The sequence below is a fragment of the Leuresthes tenuis genome, unplaced genomic scaffold (genome assembly GCF_036924035.1).
Source record: "Leuresthes tenuis unplaced genomic scaffold, fLeuTen1.0.hap1 SCAF_6, whole genome shotgun sequence".
NCBI lineage: Eukaryota > Metazoa > Chordata > Actinopteri > Atheriniformes > Atherinopsidae > Leuresthes > Leuresthes tenuis.
This window is the reverse complement of record NW_027325360.1, coordinates 30,826,590-30,835,998: the sequence shown is the minus strand read 5'-3', so window position 1 is coordinate 30,835,998 and position 9,409 is coordinate 30,826,590. Positions and strand designations below refer to the sequence as shown.

At 42.7% G+C, this 9,409-nt stretch overlaps 1 non-coding gene across 1 annotated transcript; it reads left to right on the top strand.

The window, feature by feature from the left end:
* Positions 1–8,405: 8,405 nt before the first annotated feature.
* LOC140310811 (U5 spliceosomal RNA) lies at positions 8,406–8,521 on the top strand. The gene has a single exon (XR_011916847.1). It is a non-coding gene; the product is annotated as a U5 spliceosomal RNA (small nuclear RNA).
* Positions 8,522–9,409: the final 888 nt, after the last annotated feature.

The following is a 9,409-nucleotide window of genomic DNA, read 5'->3' as shown; positions in this document are numbered from 1 at the left end:
AGTTTAACTTTTTGAATCTCCTCCGCGTAAAATGAACCTTCAATAGCTTCTCCATCAAAATCTTTGAGTTTGTACACAGGGGGAGATCGTGCAAGCTGCTCGGTCACTGTAAACACTTCGTCTGTAAAACTTTGTTCATATTTCTTGTCAAACACACCTCGCAGTTTAGATATTCTTACAAGATCTCCTTTTTTAAACTTTATCCTTGAGTCCTTGCAGCATCGATCGCGTGCAGAGCCGTACAGGTTCTGAAAAACTTTAAAGGTGTTTTCTAGAGTCACTTCTACAGGCTTCATTTTGATGCTCGTGTGGTAACTGTGGTTGTAACTTTCCACGAGATCCTGCAGGACGTCGACGTATCGACGTGTGTTATTAGCAGTAAAATATCTCCACATCCTGGTTTTTAACGTGCGGTTAAACCTCTCAATCACAGATGCCTTTACCTCGCTCGGAGTAGCAAAATGCACAACTCTGTGGTTCTCTAATAATGCCTTAAATTTTTTGTTAAAAAATTCTTTCCCGGCATCAGTTTGAAGTTTTTTAGGGGTCTCGCTTTCTCTAAAAACAGATTCAAAAGCCTTTACGACCTCTGCGGCTGTTTTTCTCTTCATAGTGCGAACGTAAGCCTTTTTTGAAAACACGTCAATGACGGTTAATAGATAATTATACCCGTCATTGTACTCAGCCAAGGCCTGCATGTCGCAGAGATCTGCTTGGAATTGTTTTAAGGGGCTGGTGACAAAAACTCTGTTTCTCGGAAAATGTATTCTTGCAGGTTTATGTAGAGTATATGCATCTTGCTCTGATAAGAAGTCTTGCACTTTTTCGCACGCGACTTTCTTACCCGTTTCGTCCTGTACAGCTTTACGCAACCTCTCTACTCCCCCAAAACTACCAGGGTGGATAGGATCGTAGAAAACCTTTTTCATTAATCTCGTTTCAGCCATCTCACCTTATACAAACTCTGGCTTGTAATGACAGAAAACACAAAACGCAAGTATATTTCAACCTTTTATTTTTTCTCTAATGTGTAATAATACACACACACACACACACACATACAAATGATCACAAAAAGCAGGAATGCTAGTAATATAGGATTTAAGAAAAGTTAAATGTTATAAAAACATCACACGAATACAATATTAGTCTAAACACATCCGGCTGATGGAAAGAAGGAATGTAACACCCCTCTTTTAACCCTCCCAGAACTTTGTCATGGTTTGAAGCTGCTGCAATTTCTTTACATCATCTCCAATCAACTGCTCGTACATATCGTGTATAGAAGTGTTGATTTGTTTCACCAGAGTTAGTTCGTACAAGTAAGCTTCTGCCACAGCCCTGACTCTGGCATCATCTTCACAAATGTTACGCGCAGTTAGAAGATGTTGAATGGAAGCAACGAATCGTTGATTATAAAGTCTCCGCATCAGAGTGTAGTAATGGTCATGAAAAAAGTCGTCCTCGAGGACATCCTTGCACTGATGTTGGCGTAAACTAGGGTGATCGACACTACACCCGTAGCATGATTCAATCATAAATTTTTTGATGGTCTCGTTCAAGAGGTGTATCACTGCAGTTTTCACAACTTTGATGAAACCTGAGGGGACCCATCCATCAAACTCGTCCTCACCCTCTCCTCCGGCATCCTGAGTGTGTGCAGGGGACCCCTGGCCTGGTGGAAGCTGAGAGTCCTCCATTTCGTTAGATTTAGCTTCCTCCGTTGTTACGGCCACGGTGGATCCTATCGGGTAGAGCGTTAAGCAGCGGTCATCAGGCGCCGAGTTTGAGAACTCGATCTCGAGAGAAGAGGAGGAGTTGGAGGAGAAGAAAGACTCAGACGAAGTCGCTGGTGAAGGAGGGTGATACGGCTCCAGGTAGTATCTGTCGCTGTCTGGTGATCCAAACTGCGGTGATGTGGATGTTGAAGAAGGACTCCCTGTATGCACCAATAGCGACGGAGAAGCATTCTCCAGATCGCGGTCAGCGATCTCCTCGCACAATGTCTTCTGGACGCTAGTTCTCATCCTGTTCCTCGTGTTGATCGGTGTATGACCTGTGCTGGAGTGTGTCCTTATAAACCTGAAGGGGGTGTGGTTATTGAGGTTGAGGAGGAGGGTTCTCAGCGGAGGGAGGTCTACACAGCCAGGGTTTTCTTGACTGCTAGAATCTCACCCCAGTTCTGGCAACTGCGGAACAGCGTGGAAACTCGATCCGCTATATCATTCATCTTCTCCACCCAGGCTGCATGAGGTATTGCTAACAGCGTCCTAAACACACCACAGTCAGAGTTATAGCACTCAAGAACAAAAAGATCCCCGTCTTCATTCTCATTAGATTTCCGGTGGCTTGCACGGAAGAACCAACGGCCTGTAACGCCTGTTTTCGATTGCCACACAGCAGTGAAAACCATCCTTGTTTTGGCCAGCTCAGCATCATCCAGAGGATTCCTCAGTCTCGGACTCTCCAGTCTCGGCCGTTTGGCTGCAGACGTTGCCGGGATTTCTTCGGGTTCTTCTTTCACTGTTAACACCTCCTCAGCCGAGCCCATGCCTCCTTCTCTATGACGCGGTATCGCTAGTTTCAACACTCCCCAGTCGTTGGAAGTTAGCATACCCACAGTGGTCAGAGGTCCCGGCTTCTCACCACCCTCGTCAAGCTGATACAGACAGAGGTCACCTGTTTCATACATGAACACATAGCCCCATCTTCCCCGCAGTCCATAAGGCTCCAGTGACCATTCTTCCCGTAGAGACACGGGCGGCGGTTGCTGCGTTCTGCACAGAAACACCATCCTTTTCTTGGGAGCATTAGGTACCAAGGGCTGATCTTCAATTATCGTTACCGGAGTCTCACAAATGAGAGACCGCAGAGCACACGTCCTCTCCGGGGCCTGCGTAGATTTATCCTCTACACTCACTCTGCTTCTTGTCCTCGGCATCTTGAATCAGCTATCTTTCACCCCAAAGTCGTTCTCTACACACTGACTGTCTCAGGGTTTTTATCCTTTACTCGAAACACCTCCCCTGTCCACCCATTGGCCCTCAAACCTGGGGGTCGAACAATACCCCACCCCACACATCTAATTATTTTCCCATCTTTACCTTACAGGGACCGGTCTTTGAAGCTGTTAAAATGCTGACCGCTTCTACAACTTAACCTTTTCTATTAACCCTAACCCTTTCTCTTATTTAAACATTCAACTAATATATTTCTCACAACCTCCTGACTTTAGCTGTAATCATTCTTAACCCTAGCCATAAACTCCCCCTTCCTTCCTTAGATCTCTTCAACAGATGGCTAATCTATGTCAAACAGAGGTCACACGTCAAAATAGCTTGATCGATCGATAAGAGGTCAAAAGTCATATCCCCAGATGTCAGCAAACGGATGTCAAACAAAGGTCACCTGTCATATTAATTTGATTGATCGATAAGAGGTCAGAGGTCACCTGTCAAAATGAGTTTGAATAAAGGTGTCCTTTTATTTCTCTCGCATTTGATGATGTATAGTCGGGCATTCTCACCCTTTCTCATCAGCTTTTTGCAAATTATGATCTGACATTCACACCTACTTGCAGTCGAACAGCTGTGCTCCCGCTTTTGATTATGTTTGGTTGGATATTCGAACCTTTTCTTAACTTCTTTTTACATATTTTGGTTGGACGTTCACACCTTCTTGTAGCCGAACACTTCAGCTCCTGCTTTTGATGATGTATGGTTGGGCATTCACACCTTTTTTTTGCCCATTTTTCAGGAATTATGGGTGGACATTCACACCTTGCAGCTGAACACCTCCTATCCCACTTATGCTCATGTGCGGTTTGATTTTCGAAAAGTTTCTTTCATGTTTTCTAGCAATTATTGATGGACATGTAGACCTTCTTGCAGCTGAACACCTCCGCTCCCGCTTTTGATCATACATTGTCAGGCATTCGCACCTTGTCTTACCCACTTTTTACAAACTTTAGTCGAACAGTCACACCTTTTTGCAGCCGAACACCACCTCTCCCGCTTTTGATGATGTATGGTCCAGCATTCTTACCTTTTCTAACACATTCTTCAGCAATTATGGTCGGACATTCACACCTACTCAGAGCCGAACACCTCCGCTCCCGCATTTGATGGTGTATAGTCGGGCATTCTCACCCTATCTCATCAGCTTTTTACAAATTATGATCTGACATTCACACCTGCTTTTGATAATGTATTGGTAGGCATTCGCACCTTTTTTTTACCCATTTTTCATGAATTATGGGTGGACATTCACACCTTCTTGCAGCCGAACACCTCCTCTCCCGCTTATGATCATGTGCGGTTTGATATTCGAAAATTTACTTTCTTGTTTTAAAGCAATTATTGATGGACATTCAAACCTTCTTTTTGATGGTGTATAGTCGGGCTTTCGAGCCTTTTCTTTCCGGTTTTTACAAACCATGGTGGGACTTTCACACCTTCTTGTAGCCGAACAACTCCGATCCCGCTATTGATTGTGTACAGTCGGGTATTTTAACCTTTTCTTACCCGCTTTTTACCAACTATGGTCGGACATTCACACCGTCTTACAGCGGAACACCTCTGCTCCCGCTTTTGATGGTGTATAGTCGGGCATTCGAACCTTTTCTTACCCGCTTTTTACAAACTATGGTGGGACATTCAAACCTTCTTGTATCCGAAAACCTCCGCTCTCTCTTTTGATCATACATTGTCGGACATTCGCACCTTTTCTTACCCGCTTTTTACAAACCATGGTGGGACTTTCACACCTTCTTGTAGCCGAACAACTCCGCTCCCGCTATTGATTGTGTACAGTCGGGTATTTTAACCTTTTCTTACCCGCTTTTTACCAACTATGGTCGGACATTCACACCGTCTTACAGCGGAACACCTCTGCTCCCGCTTTTGATGGTGTATAGTCGGGCATTCGAACCTTTTCTTACCCGCTTTTTACAAACTATGGTGGGACATTCAAACCTTCTTGTATCCGAAAACCTCCGCTCTCTCTTTTGATCATACATTGTCGGACATTCGCACCTTTTCTTACCCGCTTTTTACAAACCATGGTCGGACTGTCACATCTTCTTGTAGCCGAACACATCCGCTCCCGCTATTGATTGTGTACAGTCGGGTATTTTAACCTTTTCTTACCCGCTTTTTACCAAGTATGGTCGGACATTCACACCTTCGTACAGCGGAACACCTCCGCTCCCTCTTTTGATGGTGTATGTTCGGGCATTCAAACCTTTTCTTACCCGCTTTTTCCAAACTATGGTCGGCTATTCACAGCTTCCTCTCCACCATACTTGTATGGTGGGATATTCACACCCACTTGCATCCGAAGACCTCCCCCCCAAATTTTGTTGATATTTAGTCGGACATTCGCACCTTACCCGCTTTTGGCAAACTATGGCCTTCTTGCAGCCAAACACCTCTGATCTCGCTTTTGATGATGTAAGGTTGGGCATTCAGACCTTGCTTCACCTGCTTTTCACCAAATATAGTCGGACATTCACACCTTCTTGCAGCCGAACACTTCCGCTCCACCTTTTAGTGTTCTATCACACCTTTTTTTCACCGCATTTTATACATTATGGTCGGAAATTTTCAACCACTCTCATCCGAAGACCTCTCCTCCCGCTTTTGTTAATATATTTGAACTTTAGTCGGACATTAACACCTTCTTGCAGCTTAACCACCTCCGCTCCCTGTTTTGATCATGTATGGTCTGGCAATACTACCTTTTCTTACCCATTTGTGAGTAATTATGGCTGGACATTCACACCTACTTGCAGCCGAACACCACCTCTCCTGCTTTTGATGATGTATGGACCGGCATTCTTACCTTTTCTAACACATTTTTCAGCAATTATGGTTGGAGATTCACACCTACTCACAGCCGAACACCTCCGCTCCCGCATTTGATGGTGTACAGTCGGGCATACAAACCTGTTCTTACCCGCTTTTTACAAACTATGGTCGGACATTCAAACCTTCTTGTAGCCGAACACATCCACTCCTGCTTTTGATGATGTATGGTTGGGCATTCGAACCTACTTTTTGCCCGTTTTTCATTAATTATGGGTGGACATTCACACCTTGTCGCAGCCAAACACCTCCGCTCCCTGTTTTGATCATGTATGTTTTGACATTCGCACCTTTTCTCACCTGCTTTTTACTATTGTCGGCCAATCACAGCTTCCTCTCCACCATACTTGTATGGTAGGAAATTCTCACCCACTCTCATCCGAAGACCTCTCCTCCCGCTTTTGTTAATATTTAGTCGGGCATTCGAACCTTTTCTTACCCACTTTTTACAAATTATGGTCGAACATTCACACCTACTTGCAGCTGAATACTTCCGCTCCACCTTTTAGTGATGTATGGTTGGCATTTGCACCTTTTGTTACCCTCTTTTTATACTGATTGCTGAAGATTAAGTTGTTCTTTCTCAAACTACAATTTTTTTTTAATTGTTGAAACTTGATTTGAAGTGGATAAATAAGGAGGACAAACAGTTTTAAGTCACGCTGATAGAAGAAATTAATTTTATAGCAAAATCTGTATTTCGTCATATGTCGAGAGATGCTTATTGCTGAAGAAGTTCTTTCACATTCTACAAAGTACAACGTTGTTTATCGTTGAAACTTGATTAGACATGAATAAATATGAAGGACAAAGCAGTCTTAACTTGGTTTGAGTTAATTAATTCGTTTTATAGGAGAATCCGAATTCGTGCTTATTTTCGGATTCCTGAAGAATGAGTCTGGTTCTTTCTCATAATACAAAGTATGTTGTTTATTGTTGAAACTTCATCAGAAGCGAAGAAATAAATGAATGCCTATCAACAAATGTGGGATCTAAACTCTACTGCTTCCTCTAAAATAATTTCTTTTCTCAATTCAGAAATGTGTGTGTGTAAGTCACAACACCCGTGACACCAAAACGGCTTTCTTTTCTCTCTTTTCTCTACACTCTGCACTATGAGCACACACACCAAATCAGAAAGGCTTTTTTCTCTCTTTTCTACATTATGGACTGTGGGGACACAAAACCGCTCTCTCTTTTTTTTTTTGATTGTGTGCCAGGGCGTTGTCTCACGTATTAGATTATGCTTAAGATACGAATGGGTTTATCAGTCACATCAGAATCCATACATACTGATCCTCCCGTAATAAAATGGTCGGATCTTATCAAACACACTTTGTTTCTTGTGACAATCAAGTCAGCGAAACAGCGTATACACGTCAAGACACTGAATCAAGTTTGCCACAAGAACTCATAAGTTTGGCAGTATTGCTCTGCCGTCAGCAATCATACACCCATTTTATTTTCGTGAGACGTGCAGGCACCTGTTCATCTACTGTTCTATCACTATGAATTAGTTTATCTATTATCAATAAGGATACTTCTACAACTACTATCAAAGTATGTCCAGACTTCTTATGTTGTCAGTTGCTATATATGAATAAGTGGGTAGCTACTGACAAGCATTAAGCATGTCACACAGCCCAAACATATAACATTTCAGGACACACCACACAGTTAACAACCACAGTGAAGTGTCAAAGCCCAAACATTCAACAGGACACTTACACAACACATTCAAATCAAACAGTCAGACAACATACAAGAACATATACCCCAGCCGGCATTGCTCCCTGCCTATTTTCCTACAGCTCACTATGTGTGCGCACACCTTTATTCACAAACTCTTCAACTTATACTCTTTTACCGAAGCTGCTACAGCTCGATTGGCCGAATACCCTTAGATCCTATTTCGGTGAATTTGACATCTGCCTTACATGTAACAGATTAGCGGTTTAGCAGTTTTAATTTAGTTTGAGTGAAGGAATTCATTTTATAGCAAAATCCGAAATCGTGAAGCACTCATGAAAGTAAGCTTATTCTCGGATTCCTGAAACTTTAGATTTGCTCTTTCTTTTACTGCAAAGTACAACGTTGTTTTTTTTGTTTAAATCTTTCTAGACATGGTAAATATGAACGACAAAGCAGTTTTAACATAGTTTGAGTGAAGGAATTCATTTTATAGATAAAATCCCAAGAGTCTGCAGAGAAAAGAGAGTGAATGCGAAGTAGACTTTAACACGGCTATGGGAGCGAGCCGAGTGTCGGCTAACCGGGAGAATTGCTTGAAAGAAACGCGACACCGAATGAGCGGTCAGAACAAAGCCTCAATACGGGATTCTCGTGGTGTTTTTGTTGCTGCCTTGTCTTTTGCATAGAGTAAAAGACAAGGCAGCCATCGAATAGGGCCCGATTGTTCCTACTTGGTCAGCCGAGGAGCAAGGGGGGGGGGGGCAAGCGTCTCAACCAAGCAAAGCTCACCATGGGGAAGGTGGCTATACCAACTAGCCTGATGCCCTGCTCCCGCAGTGACGGATAATCGTACTCTGGTTTCTCTTCATAACATACAAGTCTTTCGCCTTTTACTAAAGACTTCCGTGGAGAGCAGCACTAATGAGTTGTTTCTATTATATTACCGGGAGTTGTGTAAGTGTCCTGTTGAATGTTACATGTTTGGGCTTTGACACGCTTCACTGTGGTTGTTAACTGTGTGGTGTGTCCTGAAATGTTATATGTTTGGGCTGTGTGACATGCTTAATGCTTGTCAGTAGCTACCCACTTATTCATATATAGCAACTGACAACATAAGAAGTCCGGACATACTTTGATAGTAGTTGTAGAAGTATCCTTATTGATAATAGATCACTAATTCATAGTGATAGAACAGTAGATGAACAGGTGCTTGCACATGTCTCACGAAAATAAAATGGGTGTATGATTGCTGACGGCAGAGCAATACTGCCAAACTTATGAGTTCTTGTGGCAAACTTGATTCAGTGTCTTGACGTGTATACGCTGTTTCGCTGACTTGATTGTCACAAGAAACAAAGTGTGTTTGATAAGATCCGACCATTTTATTACGGGAGGATCAGCATGTATGGATTCTGATGTGACTGATAAACCCATTCGTATCTTAAGCATAATCTAATACGTGAGACAACGCCCTGGCACACGATAAAAAAAAAAAAAGAGAGAGAGCGGTTTTGTGTCCCCACAGTCCATAATGTAGAAAAGAGAGAAAAAAGCCTTTCTGATTTGGTGTGTGTGCTCATAGTGCAGAGTGTAGAGAAAAGAAAGCCGTTTTGGTGTCACGGGTGTTGTGACTTACACACACACATTTCTAAATTGAGAAAGGAAATTATTTTAGAGGAAGCACTAGAGTTTAGATCCCACATTTGTTGATAGGCATTCATTTATTTCTTCACTTCTGATGAAGTTTCAACAACAAACTTTGTATTATGAGAAAGAACCAGACTCATTCTTCAGGAATCCGAAAATAAGCTCTATTTTATGAGTTATGCACGAATTCGGATTCTCCTATAAAA